At 44.0% G+C, this 15173-nt stretch overlaps 1 long non-coding RNA gene across 1 annotated transcript; it reads right to left on the bottom strand.

The window, feature by feature from the left end:
* Positions 1-11815: 11815 nt before the first annotated feature.
* Positions 11816-13484, bottom strand: LOC113945709. The gene is made up of 3 exons (XR_003527173.1): positions 13219-13484; positions 12840-12950; positions 11816-11905 (listed from the first exon to the last, which is right to left on the bottom strand). It is a non-coding gene; the product is annotated as an uncharacterized LOC113945709 (long non-coding RNA).
* Between the last annotated feature and the right edge of the window lie 1689 nt (positions 13485-15173).

Here is a 15173-nt window from a genome sequence, read left to right as displayed (position 1 = left end):
CTGACTTAATGCCGTTAGGACTGGCATCAAAGTCAGGCAAAAAATTTTTCAAGGAGTAATTTTACATGGAACAGGCTATAAATGTAGGAGAGCACAAATTCTTCATGTATTTATAATTTCTCTTTTTCAGCCTTTCACCAAGTGGTAGGCTCTGGGCCCTGATTTCCTGAGCTTGCTTATCCCTCGTTGTGGTGTCCCTGCTCTTAGCTGGGTGAGCACATTGGTGCTTGTGGGCGCCTATCACAGGTGCCAGTTATTTGCACCACTGTGAAATTTGCTTCCTTTGGACACTTTTCATGGGGTTTGGTTTATCAGAAACCAAATGCATTTTAGAATCCTGCATGTATGTTGGTTAGAACGTATCTGTGTAACTCACAGACCTCTATATTTAATTAATGTAGAACAACTGTCTTGAATCTAAGAAGCTATCTAGTTGCAATTAGTTCTTGTTTGCTAATTAATTACCAATGGATGATTAAAGACTTGTTTACTGAGGTTTAGCAGCTATCAAGACACACATCTAGTACTCAGGGGATTTACTATGCGGTAACTGAATTGTTGAATTAAATTCTTTTTGGAGGCCTTTAAATCGTGACTGAAGAAAGCTGCTGTGCTGATGGAGTTTCCTCTAACAGCTCATCCATGCCCTCCTGGTCCTGCTGCCATGGGTACTGTTGCTCTTAATGGGAGGGGAGATTAGGCAGATACTCCTAGCTCATTGGGGGGAGTAACTTGTTTCCTTCTGCAAATTAAAGGTAAGGAAAACCAGGATCTCAGGTCTTGGCTGTGTTGGCAGAGCAGCACCGCTCACATACACTCCCAAATACTGTCTGTCTTGTCTGACAGTCGTGTTTCATCTTTGTCTCTTTGTGGATGCTCATCACGTCTTAGTCCAAACAGAAAGCCTTGAATGGAGCCTTATTCTGTTGAGAGATGTTTGCGAACTGGCTTTTACTTCTGCATGCAGGCTTTTGGTTTTACTTCTTTTGACAATTTGCTGGGCGGTTTTGTCGAATTGTTTCAAGTCTGTGGGTTTGTTTCAGATTTAGTCTCTGTGTTTATGGTCTGTTTGGTCACCAAACCCTAAGCCTGCTCACCACTTGATAAATGAGAACAAGATTTGTGGTGGCAATTAGTTACTTTTTTGGGTAACCAGCTTGAAGAGGCTTGAGAAAGTGGTGTGTTTGCTGCCTTCTCAAAGCCAAGCTCTTGAGGCTTCTGGAGGTGTGCAAACATCACTGCTCAATGCTTTTGGGAGCCCTGCCCTGAACATTGCGGATAAAACAACAGAAGGGAAAGTTAAACACTGATACTCACACATTTGGGCTCTTGGGTTAACAGTAGAGAGTTGCTTCCTATAGACTGGTATGAACAAAAGCTGTCCATGCAGGTATTGGGGAATAATAAGGGACAGAAATATGCTTTATGTGAGCAGGAATTCAGAGTTTGGATGGCTGGTTTTAAAAGCTATCTCCAGGATCTTTCAGCGTCTCTGTCAAGGACTGCTCTTCATTTTGTTTTTTAGCCTGTAGGTCATGAAGGGAGGTAGAAGACCAACAAGGGTGCTGGGAGTTTCCAGATGGAGGCAAGCCTGGTAGGATTTCATGGAATGATTTTATCCATTCTTTCATTTTCTCTTGTGCTTTCCTTATTTATAAGCCTGAGGTTTGGATTGCTTTTCTCCAGACTCTCTCACTAAGCAGAACTGGCAGGGAAAAAAAAAATCAGAGAGAATGAGCAACTGTGGCAGAAAAGTGATTAAAAAGAATAATTAGCATTTGCCCCTGATAAATGAGCAAAGCCATTAATTAGACTGATTTACTCCTGGCTTTTTTTTTTTCCTTCTCCCTTTCCTCTCTCTTTTTTTTTTTTTCCTCTTTATCAAATGGCAGCGCCGTGACTGCCCCTTTGGTACGTTTTCATCAGCTTTTCACCAGTTGTCAGAGCTAACACCCTCCTTTCCTGGAGCCCAAGCAGCCTCTTGTAGCTAATGGATATGGAATGCAGCCAGAGCTGATAGCTGCTAGATCTCCACTGGCTTACAGGTGTTTCCATCATTACTGGCGTATTATCTGCCACTGGGTCCCCTTCTTCCTCCTCCTCCTCTTCTCTTTTCTCTCTGTTTTCACCCTTCTTTGCAGTGTTCTAGAAGTAATTACAGTTTATGAAAAAAAAAATGCTGGCAGATTTTTAAGAATTTTATTTTATGCAACACGATGTCCCGGTGATCAAATCAATTTCTTTTTTTGGCACAGTGACAAACAGCGATGCTGCTGTCTCCTGTTTGAATGTAATTACCAGGATGAAAGGGAGAATTTTAATTAAGACAATTTCCCCCCCACACCTTCTTCCCTCCTCCTTATTCAAATAATGAGCTGGAGGCTGTGTTTTTTTAGTGTGGGGTTTTTTATTTTAATATATGCTTTTTTATTAAGAAATACTAGTAATCATCAGGCTATTGCATATTATGTCATGATTATGTCCCCCCCTCCCCTGCTCCCACCCTGATGAGAGCTGGCTGAAGGCATGTGTCTGTGCAGAATGGGAAAATGATACGTACACAGTCTCAAATGGGGGTTTGGCACTTTACAAGCTAATATGAGCATAAAACTCCTTGTTTCAAGACTAAATGGTGCAAAGGGGATCACTGGCATGTATATGGTGCTTGGAGCCTTTTGTGATTTATTATTATAGGCATTCCTGTAATGCCCAGAGGCCAAATTCTTCATGTAGTTCAGGGCATTAGAAGCAGAGACAGGCCCAAATGGCTGCCTGGGAAGCCAAATGGCTCAGAAGCATTGCAACATCTGGATTTGACCTTCATTCTTCAGACTCATCTCTAATTTAAGGGAGCATTTGAGTTGTGTGCTGGGCAATGGGTAAGAAAAAGGTGTTTCTAGGGTACATTGGCAAAGGGTTTTGCAAGTAAAGGCCATCAGTTAGAGTTAGGGCTTTGTGGGGAGGATGTGAGGTGCTGAGCTAAAGATTTTGGAGGGCAGTCAACCAAATTGTCTAGTCATCCTGTCAGGATGAGTCTTGATTTTTATCTCAGGGTGGTGCATACTGGGGATTATTTTAACTGGCTGTTGGCTTGGAGGAACATCTTACCCTGCAGTCCTGTCACCTCTGTGCTCCTGAGTCTCAGCACCATTTGTAAATTTATACAGAGGTTAAGTTCTCTGGGACTGTACCACGATGCACAGGCAGAAGCATGGAGAGGAATTTTAGTTATTTTTTCATAGGGAGGGCAGGGGACACCTTCCCAGTCCTGCTGGGATTTGCCCATATCTGGGTTCACCCCATACCAAGCATCACAAAACCCCTGTGCTCCCAGGCACGGGCAGGACATCCTCTGCAACCTGGCCATGCAGGTCTGTTAGCAGTCCAGAGTGGCTGGTGCGAGGTAATTCAAACTGCCCCTTCCCCCAGGGCAGGACACACACTTCCTCCAAAATATGCTTTTTAACCTGCAGCCTTAGGACCAGGACAATGCTGTTTCTTGGGACTGAAATTAGGTCTTCAAAGGGTTGGTGTTGGAAGGGACTACAGAGAGGAAATTCGTTTTCCAGCTGTGTTTTTGAAGCATGTCTCATGTCAGCAGAAGGTAATTTAGACCAATCTGGGTGCTTGGTTTCCCAGAAAAACAGCAAGTTTATGTGCAAGTTCCTTGGCTGTGCGGTCTGTGGCAGGTATCCCAAGCAGGGCTGGTCCCCAGGCTCCCAGTGCTTCACCCTGCCTTCCTGGGGATCACTTCAGGCATGACTTGAAGATTGCTGGACAAATAGGAAAACCTGCAGAACAAGGTAGGCACCTGCCAAAGAATGAAGGGAGCAAGCTCTGTTTGGGTCTCTTCACTTGTTCAGGGACATTCAGAGCAGTTACAGCTTTGCCTCCCACCTTGCCTGTCGCGCCAGCTGCCATGGAGCAGTGGAGCTCAGGCATTTGGGCAGAGCTGGTTGAAACAGCTGAAAAAAGGAAACTGGTAGAACTTGAACTATGGCTGAATGGCTGCTCTTGTCCTCTGCAAAGAAATCATTCCTGCTTATAAAATCCACGTGCTTACACCTGTGCTTTAAGTCCAAAATGGAAAATTTTCTCCTTTAATCATTCCTGTGTGAGCTGGGGGAAGGGTGAGCTGTGGTGGGGCGTGAGGACCAAGGACAGAGGGTGTCAGACGGGTCCAGGTGAAGAACAAAACCAAGACAGAGAGGAGGGTGTATGTCACTGTGTTTTTGAAGGCCTTGGGCTCTGCTGGATCTGTTGTAAACCTGACCGAGCCATTCACAATCTGGCATCAAGCACCACAACGGCCAGTTGTGTTAGAAGAGTCGGTTTCTTTAGGGTGCCAGCCCTCGAGGGTTTGGCAGAGCTTGGATGCACTGGGTTAATGAGCAAGGATCGGTATGCATGCCCCAACCACACACAAACAGATGCAGTAATCTGAATTATTCGTGTGCAACCCAGGGTCCCTGGCTTGCTCAATCCCAGAGTGGAAATTGCGCCTGAGGTTAACGCACTGCAAAGAATGTAGGGGAAATGTTTCGCATTTTAAACAAATAAAAATCAGTGCGTATTTTTTTAATGCTTGCTGACCAGCTCTTCACATCCTGTTAAGCTAAATATTTGCACGGTAGTAGTGCAGAGAGGGCTGAGCAAGGAACCCCTGTGTTTCGTTTGGGTGACTGTATATTGCGATCAGCTGCTCTTTCCTCTTCTGTCTGTTTTTCTTAGCAGGGTCAGGACGAGTTTCACAGTCCGAATGGTTCACTGCAATTCTCTACAGGATATCCTCATTTTACTTTAATGGGGAGGAAATTAATGAAACATACAGGCCCTGGGGCTTCAAATACTATACATTAATATTATCCCAACGTATTGTGGTATGTGCACTCTCTCAGACTAAACTTTACACTGGACAGAGGAAGTTGTGATCAGATTCAGGTGCCTGTGAAATTTAAGTGGTAGGGAGGGGAGAGGGGGGAAAAAAAAATAGAGGAAAAGAGAAGCTTGAAGCTGTTTCCTTCCGTTTCAGCCCCTGATCAGTGTGAGAACAGGGATGTTCAAATGGGATCAGGTCAATACAAACCAAACAAACTATCCTAGCTCTTAGAGCAGGAATATGTAGCCGTATTTGTGTATCTGGGAGATTCATTCTTTTGATTTGTTGCTTACCTTCTTTGGAGAGCGAATTCTTCCCATCTACCACTAGACCAATAGTGATCTAAGTCTTTGCAGAAGGTGGGCTGCAAAAGGATTGCAAATCTTCCCACCTCCCTTTCCTCTGAGTGAAAAACACCACAAAATGGGAGAGTAGGAATAAAATTAAATTAGGTTCAGCTTCGGTTTTCTTCAGTTGTTACAGGAACAGTGAGAAGAGAGGCCTGAGCATGCAGCTGTTACCCCTTGTGTGAGCCACCCTTACAAGCCAACAATTTCCATGCAGTGATGCATTCCAGCTTCAGCACAACCCAGGACCTTCAGCTGGAGGTGCCTTGCCCTGAAAGTGGACTTGTATATTATTAAGCCTCTCAAGACAAGCAAAAAGCTTTGGCCATGTACTGCAAACTGCACAGAGCCAGGGTGCTCAGCTGCCACCCCACTGTTGCTCTTAGCTGCTTAAATACAGCCTCTCCTGCAGCTGGAAAGGGTCATTAACACTGGGCTGTACCCGGCCCACTCCTCAAAGCTGCTGACAATGAATTCTGTTTCTCCTTCTGGGATTTTTGTTTTGTTTTCTTTCTCCTTATGCTGCAATTTCCTCATATTACAGCAACTGGCACTGTCTTTGCATCAAAAAGAGCAATCCTTCACAATTTTGGTGGAAGAATGTGGAGGAGGGGATCTTGTTTGGAGAAATTGACTGCATCAAGGAAAATGAGAATATAAAAGGTCATCACGATTTTGGGGTCTTGGGGGATAACAATGCATTTTTTCTTTTTCTTAGAAATGTACTAAAATACCGTAAATTTTATATGGGCTGAAGTAGAAAGCAACCCCCTCCCATTCCCAAACTCCACATCCCCAACTCTATCCATTTGATTTTAAATGTTGCTGAACCGCTTGCCTGGTGGAGAAAACCACAACTTGAATATTACCACATTTCGCAAACTGAAGGCTCTGCCTTGGGATATGGGGACAATTTATTAGTGGAAATATCTTTAATTAATTTGTGCACAAGTTCGTGTTTTTCTTTAATTCTTCTCCCCAGGCACTTGACCCATAGTAATGAAATCCGAGAGCCCTTTTCAGAAAATGACTTTCTCAGCATTTTTGTTCCTTTTAAAGTTAAGTGTATCGCATAATGACCATGAAATGTTATCCTCTATTAGGAACACACTTTTCACTGAGAGTCTTCAAATAGACTTTATTACCAGGAACTCTGTGGTAAGCTGCCATCCACTGCCTTGCAGTCAGAGAGGCCTGGCTTTGAACTCTGCATTGGAGTGTCTTCGAGAACAAGTGCTCTGCTCTGGTAGCTCAGTTGGGACTGGTTGTCACTGGAAGAAGGTGGGTCCATGGTTTGTTTCCAGTCTCAAGGACCAGGCTCAGGAGAGAACATACCTTTGGCATGAGTGGCCAAAAGCTGGTCAATGGGTACCTGCAACCCAGCCTTGCTTGACTTGGAGAATGGATGTCACAAACCAACCAACACTGGTGTTTGGGAACCTCATGTATGACCCAATCCATAGGCAGGTCTAGGTGCCTCCAAATGGTGCAGTTGGAAATGCAGACATTTTTGTTAGGTCTGAGCAGGGCTCAGGGCCAGAATAGCTCTTGCTGGCCCAGTCCTTTTGTGTCATATTGGGGTGGTAATGTCTCAAGGGTTTCATCTTTTCCAGGCTGCCACCAGGGAAAGATTCCAAACGCAGGAAATCAGGACATGCCTCTAGAGTTTCTTTGGTGTCTTAGATACACTTTAACTCTCACTGCAAAGGGTCCGTGAGGGCGGAACGGTTTCCTTTTGCACAGGCATGGGCCAACAGTCCCTGTGGTTTGGCATGTGGGGATGTTAGCACTGACACAACAGACACTGGTGATTGAAGGGTTGTTTGGGAGAAATGCTGCTGAGGCAGAATGGGATTTTTCAGTTTTTTTGCAACAGAGAAAGATGGGAGGGGGGTGCTTAACAGCAACAGGCGATGAACGGTTCTGATTCATAACCCATCTGAAACATGTTATCTCCCCATCCCACCTCCTGCCCTTTAACTGCCACTCTCTAAGCCTGGCACCTTCTGATGCAACATTTAGAGTGCTGATTCAGAATGGACTTGAAGGACATGGTGTCACTGTGGAATAGCTCAGCCTGGTGTTTCTTAGACAGACTCATTCAAGTACTGACCGATGTGACCTGGAACATTTGCCAGGGAATTCTCCATGCTGTAATATTACTTTGTTGTCCTGGAATGGGCAGTCTTGGCCAGAGCTACAGAGTTCCTTGCACCCCTCCAAATCCATGTCTGAATCCTTTTTTGGGGCAGTAACACAGGACGCTCACTGCTCTCTTCTGTCTCTGATGCTCATTCCAAGTAGATTCAAACACCAGGGGTTGAGGTCAGCTCCCTGGAACCAATTCACATCATGCCCAAGTGATTCATCTTATCACAAAGATATTATTAGTGTTTAGAAACCCCCTACCAGCAGCAGAAAGGACTGTTTAACAAAGAGCCTGTCTCCATTGTTTTGAGGTCATCCATCTCCCTGTCCTGGTCCCATCTTCACTCTAATTTGTTCAGACCACAGAATGGGCACGTGAACAACTCATTTTGTTTTTGTTTTTGATGGGCAACCACAAGAACATTGGCTGCATGTGCTTTTTGTTTGGTTGCAGTTTAACAGCTGTTCCCTTTGAAATAACCCCATTTCTGCTGGCTTGATTTCTCAGTTGCTCTTACCCAACTTTTCTGACCAGTGAGGCTTCTCCCTCCTCCCCACCCACCTGGCCCTGTTCCCTGCCCTCCCTGCCACCACCCTAGGAACCCTTTTGGTTATTTCAACCTCCGTGATTAAACTGGCCCCCAATTGTTATCAAGAAGATTCAGGAAGGAGGATGAAAAAAGGAAACATAATCTTATCTGAGAATAGAAAATATGATAAGGGCCCCCTATCTGGAGGCTGCAGTGTCCCTCGTGGTGGGGCTGCAGCAGTTCCTTTGAAAATAATCACCGACACCATCTCTGCTAAATCACCTTTCACACAGCTCAGGCCTTTGATACAAAGGCCCCTGGCAAAATTAGAGCAGGATTGTGTAGACCCCAGAGCAAACGCATTAAATGCTCAAGAGATCAGAATTAGGGGGCACCCAGCTATAATTGCATAGGAGGAACTCATGTTCCTGGGGGGGGTGCCTCTGTGGGTATATGTGTACGCACATTTGTGGCTCTGTCTGGTTGCTACCAGATGAGTGCTGCAAGTTACAGGGCATGACATGAGGTGCTAATTAAATGGCCTTTGTACCTTTTAATCGTCCACGTAGGAGAGGAATTAATGCTGGACTAAATGCAATGTATAATGATTCTGAGCACTCAGCTCTTTCAGAAAGTCTCCAACAAAGCATGAGCAGAGCAGTCCTGTGCTGGTTACATGTAAACAGCAAGACCAAGCAAGTAATATTTGCTTTTAGTTTTTGTCACTTTGTTTGTTTGTTTCCCCTGCCTGTTTTGCTGTTGGCAGCCTCAAGGTCAAGCTTTTCTTATTTTATTTCAGCTGAAGTGAACTTCATGGTTTTATATGGTGATAGACCCTACTGGGCACATTGCAAAAACCCCTCAGTGTCCTGCTCCCAGGGACTTGACAGACTTTTTCATGAATATACCTGACCTGAAACAGTGCTAGTGCAGTGGGGGGAGGCTGCAGGGGCTGAAAAAGTGAAATATCCTGCAGGGACAGTATGGAAGTGCATTGAGTGGATGTGTAGAATCACTGGAAATACAAATATATGGGCCATAAGTACTACCTATTTCAAAAAGAAAACAAAATCTCCCCTGGAACCATTCTGAGAGTCTAAGCAATTATTAGGGATTTTGGGAACTTGATCAGTTTTTAGGTTCTTGCTATGGGGTGCCTTTCCGAGGGTGCCATAAAATATCCCTTATAAGCAACTAGGTTATTTTAAAATGTTTGAAATTAGTAACCTAAAAATGGAGATTCCCCAAATCCCAGCTCACTTGAGAAAATTGTACATTGCTAAATGACTCCATACATTTGTAATCATCATGGCTTATATCTTTTAGATTGAACTGGAGAAACCTCAGAGCCACCACCTTCTCACAGGTGTTAGCCATCAGCCAAACTACCCATTTCCAAGGTACTTCAAGGCAGAGCTTAAAAATATGCTTAAAAAGCCCAAACCAAAACAAAGCTCTGAAAACCTTCAACAGCCAAGCAAAGTCCACTCCTTTGTGAATATCAGGTTAGGAAGTTTTGCTCCAGGCATAGGAAGTGCTGAAATTGTCACATCTTGTGAAATTGTTTAACTAAAGAATCTGGGCTGAATCTGGCAATGCTCAAACTGTAGTGTAGTTCCTCTGCAACATAATAATCTGGAATTAAACTATTTCTCATAGAGGGAAAAATACATTTTTCTTATACCTTCATGGTGGGACACTGCAACACAGGGGAAAGGCGTTATAGTGTTGCCACCTGGTATCTCAAGGAGAAATGTTAATTCCAGCACTGCATAGTTATTCTAAGGTAAAAAGTTTGTAAAGTAACACAACTTTTTAAGTGCTGGCCTGGAAGCAAATTGCAGTGATGGGAAATTGGCATGAGAGGTAATAGATAAGCTCAGAAATCCATGTCTTTCTGCTGGTGTGGCTTTCAGGGACTGGCATTTGTGAAAGCAGCCCATTGAATACAAATGCTGTAGTGTGTTGGTCCGTAACAGAGACGTGGCCCATGTGGAATAAGGTTGTGAATGACTGGCAGAACCTTCTGTCCAATTTTTTCCAGATACACAAAATATGCCCTTTAGGTCTTTTCCTCCTATTCTTCCCCCTTGACAGCGCAAATTATGGATGGAGGTGCCAGCCTCAACACTAAATTTCCTGTTGCATGTTGATTTGTGGGTTATTTGTGCAAGTGAAAAACACATTGATTTGTGGAGCATTCACAGAGGGCTAAACAGTGAATTTGGACATAAATCCATTTTATCTTTCATAGATGGCTGTAATCCTTTGTCATTTCTGTGGCTGGCTATGAAACACATCTAAGCCAAATCCTCAAATTTCTTTGCTCCTTGTGGGAAGCTTAAATCTGAGATGTCCCACAAGGGACATCTAAAGGAAAAACCTAGATTTATCAAAATGGCTGTGTTTTATAAGCTCTTTATAATTAAATATAATTACTGAGCCAAAGACAATACACTCTAGTTACTTGCAGAAGAATGAAGTGAGACATGAGCCAGCCAAGACAAACCCTGCTTTCATCTGAAGAACTCTTACTGGCATCACGGTTCGGGGGCATTCCCAGCCTGCAGCAACCATCCCCTTGATGCTGACCATGTGGTTTTGTAAGGTGATGTGGTGGAATATCTCAGGGAACTGATACGACTGCAGAAGAAAAAGAAAAAATCCTGCTTTTGTGTGTCCTGCGTGTTTCCTGTCAGACTGATGTCATGGACCACTGCAGCAGCACGTGGAGGGGGATTGCACACTGCAGGACAGAGGCAGTCAGAAGGGAACCCCCAAAACTGGAATTGCCACCAAATTTCTAACATGAAACTGTAACCCCAACAAAACAGGAGAGAACTATTATGTAAACAGTTTAAAGAAAAAAAAAATACAAAACAACGGGGCAAACTGCTTTACTGAAGAGAGTACTTGGGTCAGAAAAAAAGATCCACCAAGAAACCAAAAACAAACCAAAAACCAACTCAAACTAAGTCCTTTTTCATAAGAAACAGTGTTCTTTTTCATAAGTGTTCTTCTGCCTGACCCAACAGTGCGGAAGGGGGCTATTTTGGGAAGCTTGCAATGCAGGAGGGAGAGAGAGGGAAGAAAACAAGCAAGACTGACGAGTGCCTAGGCAGTGAGGCTTAAAAACCCTTCCTCGTTTAGGTTCTGTCAACAGAAGCTGATGTTGGTGACCATGAAGGAAGGAGAACTCTCCTGGAATGTCTGAGTCTGGCATTGCTCTTGTGCTGCTGGCAGGGGCTGCATGCAGTTCCTGTTCTCAGGCCCTTTTTCTGGTTGCACCTTTTAAAGAGGGGTTCCCAGGCATTGCTCAATCTGTAACCTTCGTGTGCTTCCTGTGGAGCGCACTCTTAAATTATTTTTTATCAAAAAGGCCCAGAAATTTGATAGGGGAGATGAGAAGATGGGCACGATCAGGGAGGATAATAATGAAGAACTGTCACTTCTCTGGCTGTAGCTTTGTTGGGCCTCCTGCTTTCTGAGATAAAGACACAGTGGCTGGTCTGGGTTTTATATCAGAAGGCCGATTTGGCTGCTTGATTATATATGAAATATAGATTTAAAGCTTAACTTATGTTCCCAAAAGCGAATCAATTGCAGGGTAAAGCCTGACACATTTGTTATGATCACTAAAGAGCTTTGCTCGGCTTGTTGATGCTCGTAGTGGCTGGAGGGGCTTTAAAAAGCTGTTTGGATCCAGTTTACTGAAATCTTACCTGTTCTGAATTTATTTATATATTTATTAATACCAGCTCAGGATGGGAGTATTTTTTTTTCTCTGCTATCCTTCTACATCCAAGTTTCAGGAATCATCTCCAAAGAAGTAGTTAAACCTCCTTTTACTGGGCAGAAAATGAAGGAGAAAGAGGAAAAACTTCCAGAGCCAGCATCCAGAAGGGTTGTGATCCAGCCAAGTACTTTATTTCTTCTGGAGATGACCTTGCTCAACTCCTTGGTTAAGTGCTTTGCTGGATCTGCTGCTTTAGGCTTTGTTCCTGGAAAGCAGAGTGTATCAGACCTAGAGAAAAGCTGCCCTGACATCACTAAATGGTTCTGGTACCCTTGCAAGCTCTCGTAGAACAACTTGGAGCATCTCTGTGGGCATTGGAGGAAGGAAACACCTTCCAGGGGCTGTGGCTCTTTGTCACAGTCACCTCCCTGGCGACGCTGGCAAGTGCACAGCCAGAAGGTCACAGTGCAACACCGGGAGTTTGCCAGGAAGCGACGGCAGGAGCCATCCTGCCTCGGCTGACAGGCCTCTGGGGCTTGTCTGCTCACAAATGACACACACATGCATGCACAAATAAAACCCTGGCAATCGCTTTCTGCGAGAGCCTCACTGCTTCCAGGGGGAAGGAGTGCAAAGTAATTTGATGCCTTCATTATCTTCATAACATGAACCAATTTGTCAGCAAACTACTGTGCGGCCTGATTCCTGATTGCAGGGAAAACCAGGCTGGGAGAGAGGACTATTATTTGCAACTAGTTTAAGCATTGTTCTTTTTCAGAGGAATATAAATACACTGTGTAGAGCTGACTCATTAGTCACTTATCCGTTTGTATTTATGGTTTAATTAAATAACTGCACAGGAGGACTTTGGTTTCTAATCGCAGTAACAATATGTTTTTACCCTCCTTATGGCAGTTTCTTTCTGAAGAAGGTTTTGTAGGCACGAGTGTGTTTAGTCTGTCAGCTCCCATTTCCTGATGGAGAGAAGAAAGTAAAATACTTTAACCCCCATTGTACAGATGGGGGAACTGATGGGTAAAAGTTTCTGTGACCAGCCTCAGGTTATCGTGATTACTAACTTCTTGTGAGAACACAGTTTTCAACCTGAAAAGCAGGGCTAGGAAATGAGTTGCTGATTGTTCTTTGTTTCTCAAGAGATAATCCCCCACAGAACTTTGTAAGAACCACTTTTGTCTTACCTTCTTGTTTCATTACAAATTCTGAGCTTAGTCCATCTTTCCAGTCACCCTGAATCTGGTTTTGTTTTGCAGATATGGGAGAGATTTGCTTGCCATGGCTCTGATTTTAACCTAAAGCAGGAAGGGTGGAATGTACTAGATATGATTCCTCTGAATGAGCCCCTGCACAGTGCCCTGTGCTGCTTCCCCATCCCAAGACCTGGATTTCATGCAAGATGTGGCAGTAACTACCCACTAGGTTGGGTGTGACTGAGATGTGAGGTGAGTTACAAACCACCAGAAAAGGTGCAGCCAGGTTAGGTGACCCTCTGCCTTTCTCTGAGGATGGCCCCTGCTCTGGTACTGCTTTCTGTTCTGGTATAGTTTTCTGGTACCAAACCTTGTGGGTTTCTTGCCACCCCGTATTTCCTATAAGAACAATTCCACAGAAGATTTGGGAAAATCTTCTAAAGATTTGCTTTAAGTTTTTGCTGGGGGAGACTACGTGTCATAGCTCTGGTGTGAAGGCTAGGTGAACACAAAGCTACATTTAAGTAAACGTAGCTTTCTGTGTCTGTTCATCCATTCACTTCTTGCATCAGCTCACATCTGTGATGTCAGTCTGGGACAGAGGATGGAAGGGTTATGAGATCTCCCGATCAGGCATGCATCTTTTGGCAGTGCTTTGACTTCAAGGCTAAATTTTCTCTCTGAAAAGTCAGAGGAAATCTAAGGGAGCTGCCTGTTGCTTAGAGAATAGAGAGGAAGAGCACTTTGACATTGTGTTTAGTTATTACTAATCCCTGAGGTAGCTGATGTTTTTATTTTATATTTTTTCTCTCTTCCATGTTTAATGTGGTCCCTTAAATTGCTTAAGCTTCTTTTTCTTCTCTTTAGCTCAGTTAAATCAGATTCCCCCATACCCTGAAATATAAAATACATGGAGGTTTTCTCTAAAGCATAGTTTATGCAAATAATTCCCTCTCTGCATTCCTGTGCTAGAGTCAAGCACTGCATATCTGATTGGGCTCTTAATGACTTTTGGGAATCATTTAAATATCTAGCTGACTAGCCCAGTTAATAATCAAAGCTGCAGCTCCTTGAAGCAGGAGTGACTCATGGAAGAAGAAGAAAGCTTCTGGTTATTTCTAAGCCTCGCTCCTGCCCCTTCAGCGCTGTGCAGGCTCTGAAGGGCACGGTGTTATCAGATGTTCCCAGGCAATGTGCATCCTTTCTGTCTTGCTCCCAGTCACACGTTCAGGTGTGCAAACTGCCAGCTCGGTTTCTGAACATCTGTTGCCTGTGCACCCCGTTGCAGGGAGATTGCTGGAGCTTGCAGATTAAGCAGTTCAGGGGTAAATTTAGTGTTTGAATTGCAGATTTTTCTGGAGGGGAAACCTTTAGAGGGTGCGCTGGGGATAGTGCTTGGGAGACAACTGTCTTTATTCCTGTGTGCTTAAGTGTGTCCTGATGCTGCTAGTACTATCTGTGAATAAATAAGAAAACAGTGAACACTGGGATTTGCCTTTGGGATTGCTCATTTAATTCAGTGTCCTTTCCCAAATGACTGTTACTCTACTCTGATGTTTGTCTCAGTTTTTAAGGTTTTTTCAGACCATCTCCCTTAACATCTCCTGAAGTTTCACTTAATTTCTAGAATGAGCTCTTTTTTACATTTTCTGTTCTAGAGTGTCATGGATTATTGTCATGCGCTGTTACTGCTGTCTGTGCTGCAGCTGGACAAGCATCTGCTTTGGTAATGGAAAAATAATAATTGTTGTGTGTTTCTCCTTCTCTTGCACCCCCAGATTACTCTCCTGAGCACTAACATGATGTTAGGACTACCTTTGGCATCTCTGTGTTCTGTTTTGTGTCCTGAATGGCAGTATTCACTGAGACATGCTGCTTCTCTGATTTATGAATCGATATATATTCCACCAGAGAGAATGACTGCCTGAGGGAGGAGAGCAGGACTTTGATCTCACTGTGCTTTTGAAATATGACTGTAAAATCAGAATTAGATTATAATCTCTTTGGGGCAGGGACATCTTTGTTTGCCCTGTACAGTGCCTAGCATGCTTTGGGTGCCATGTTATCAACAACAGAGGTTGAGTAATGGGTAATGCTCACAAAGTGTGTCTATTGACCCTGCAGAGTTGAGGAGCTGTTCTCTCCTCATCCTGTTATTAATAGTGTTTTTGTTTTCTTTCCCCTTCTTCTCATCTCCATAGTAACTGGACCTTGCTGGGCTCTCTGGCCATAAGTGTGATGGGATGGACCTGCTGCCGAACCGTTTCTTGGGGTTTGTGCCCCTCGCCTGTGCACAGCTTTGTGTCTTGATGCCAGTGTGAGCTG

Source organism: Corapipo altera, unplaced genomic scaffold, assembly GCF_003945725.1.
Source record: "Corapipo altera isolate COAL_440 unplaced genomic scaffold, ASM394572v1 55, whole genome shotgun sequence".
In the NCBI taxonomy this organism is placed as follows: Eukaryota; Metazoa; Chordata; class Aves; order Passeriformes; family Pipridae; genus Corapipo; species Corapipo altera.
Note: the sequence above shows the minus strand (reverse complement) of the source record. Positions and strands in the feature narration are given on the sequence as shown.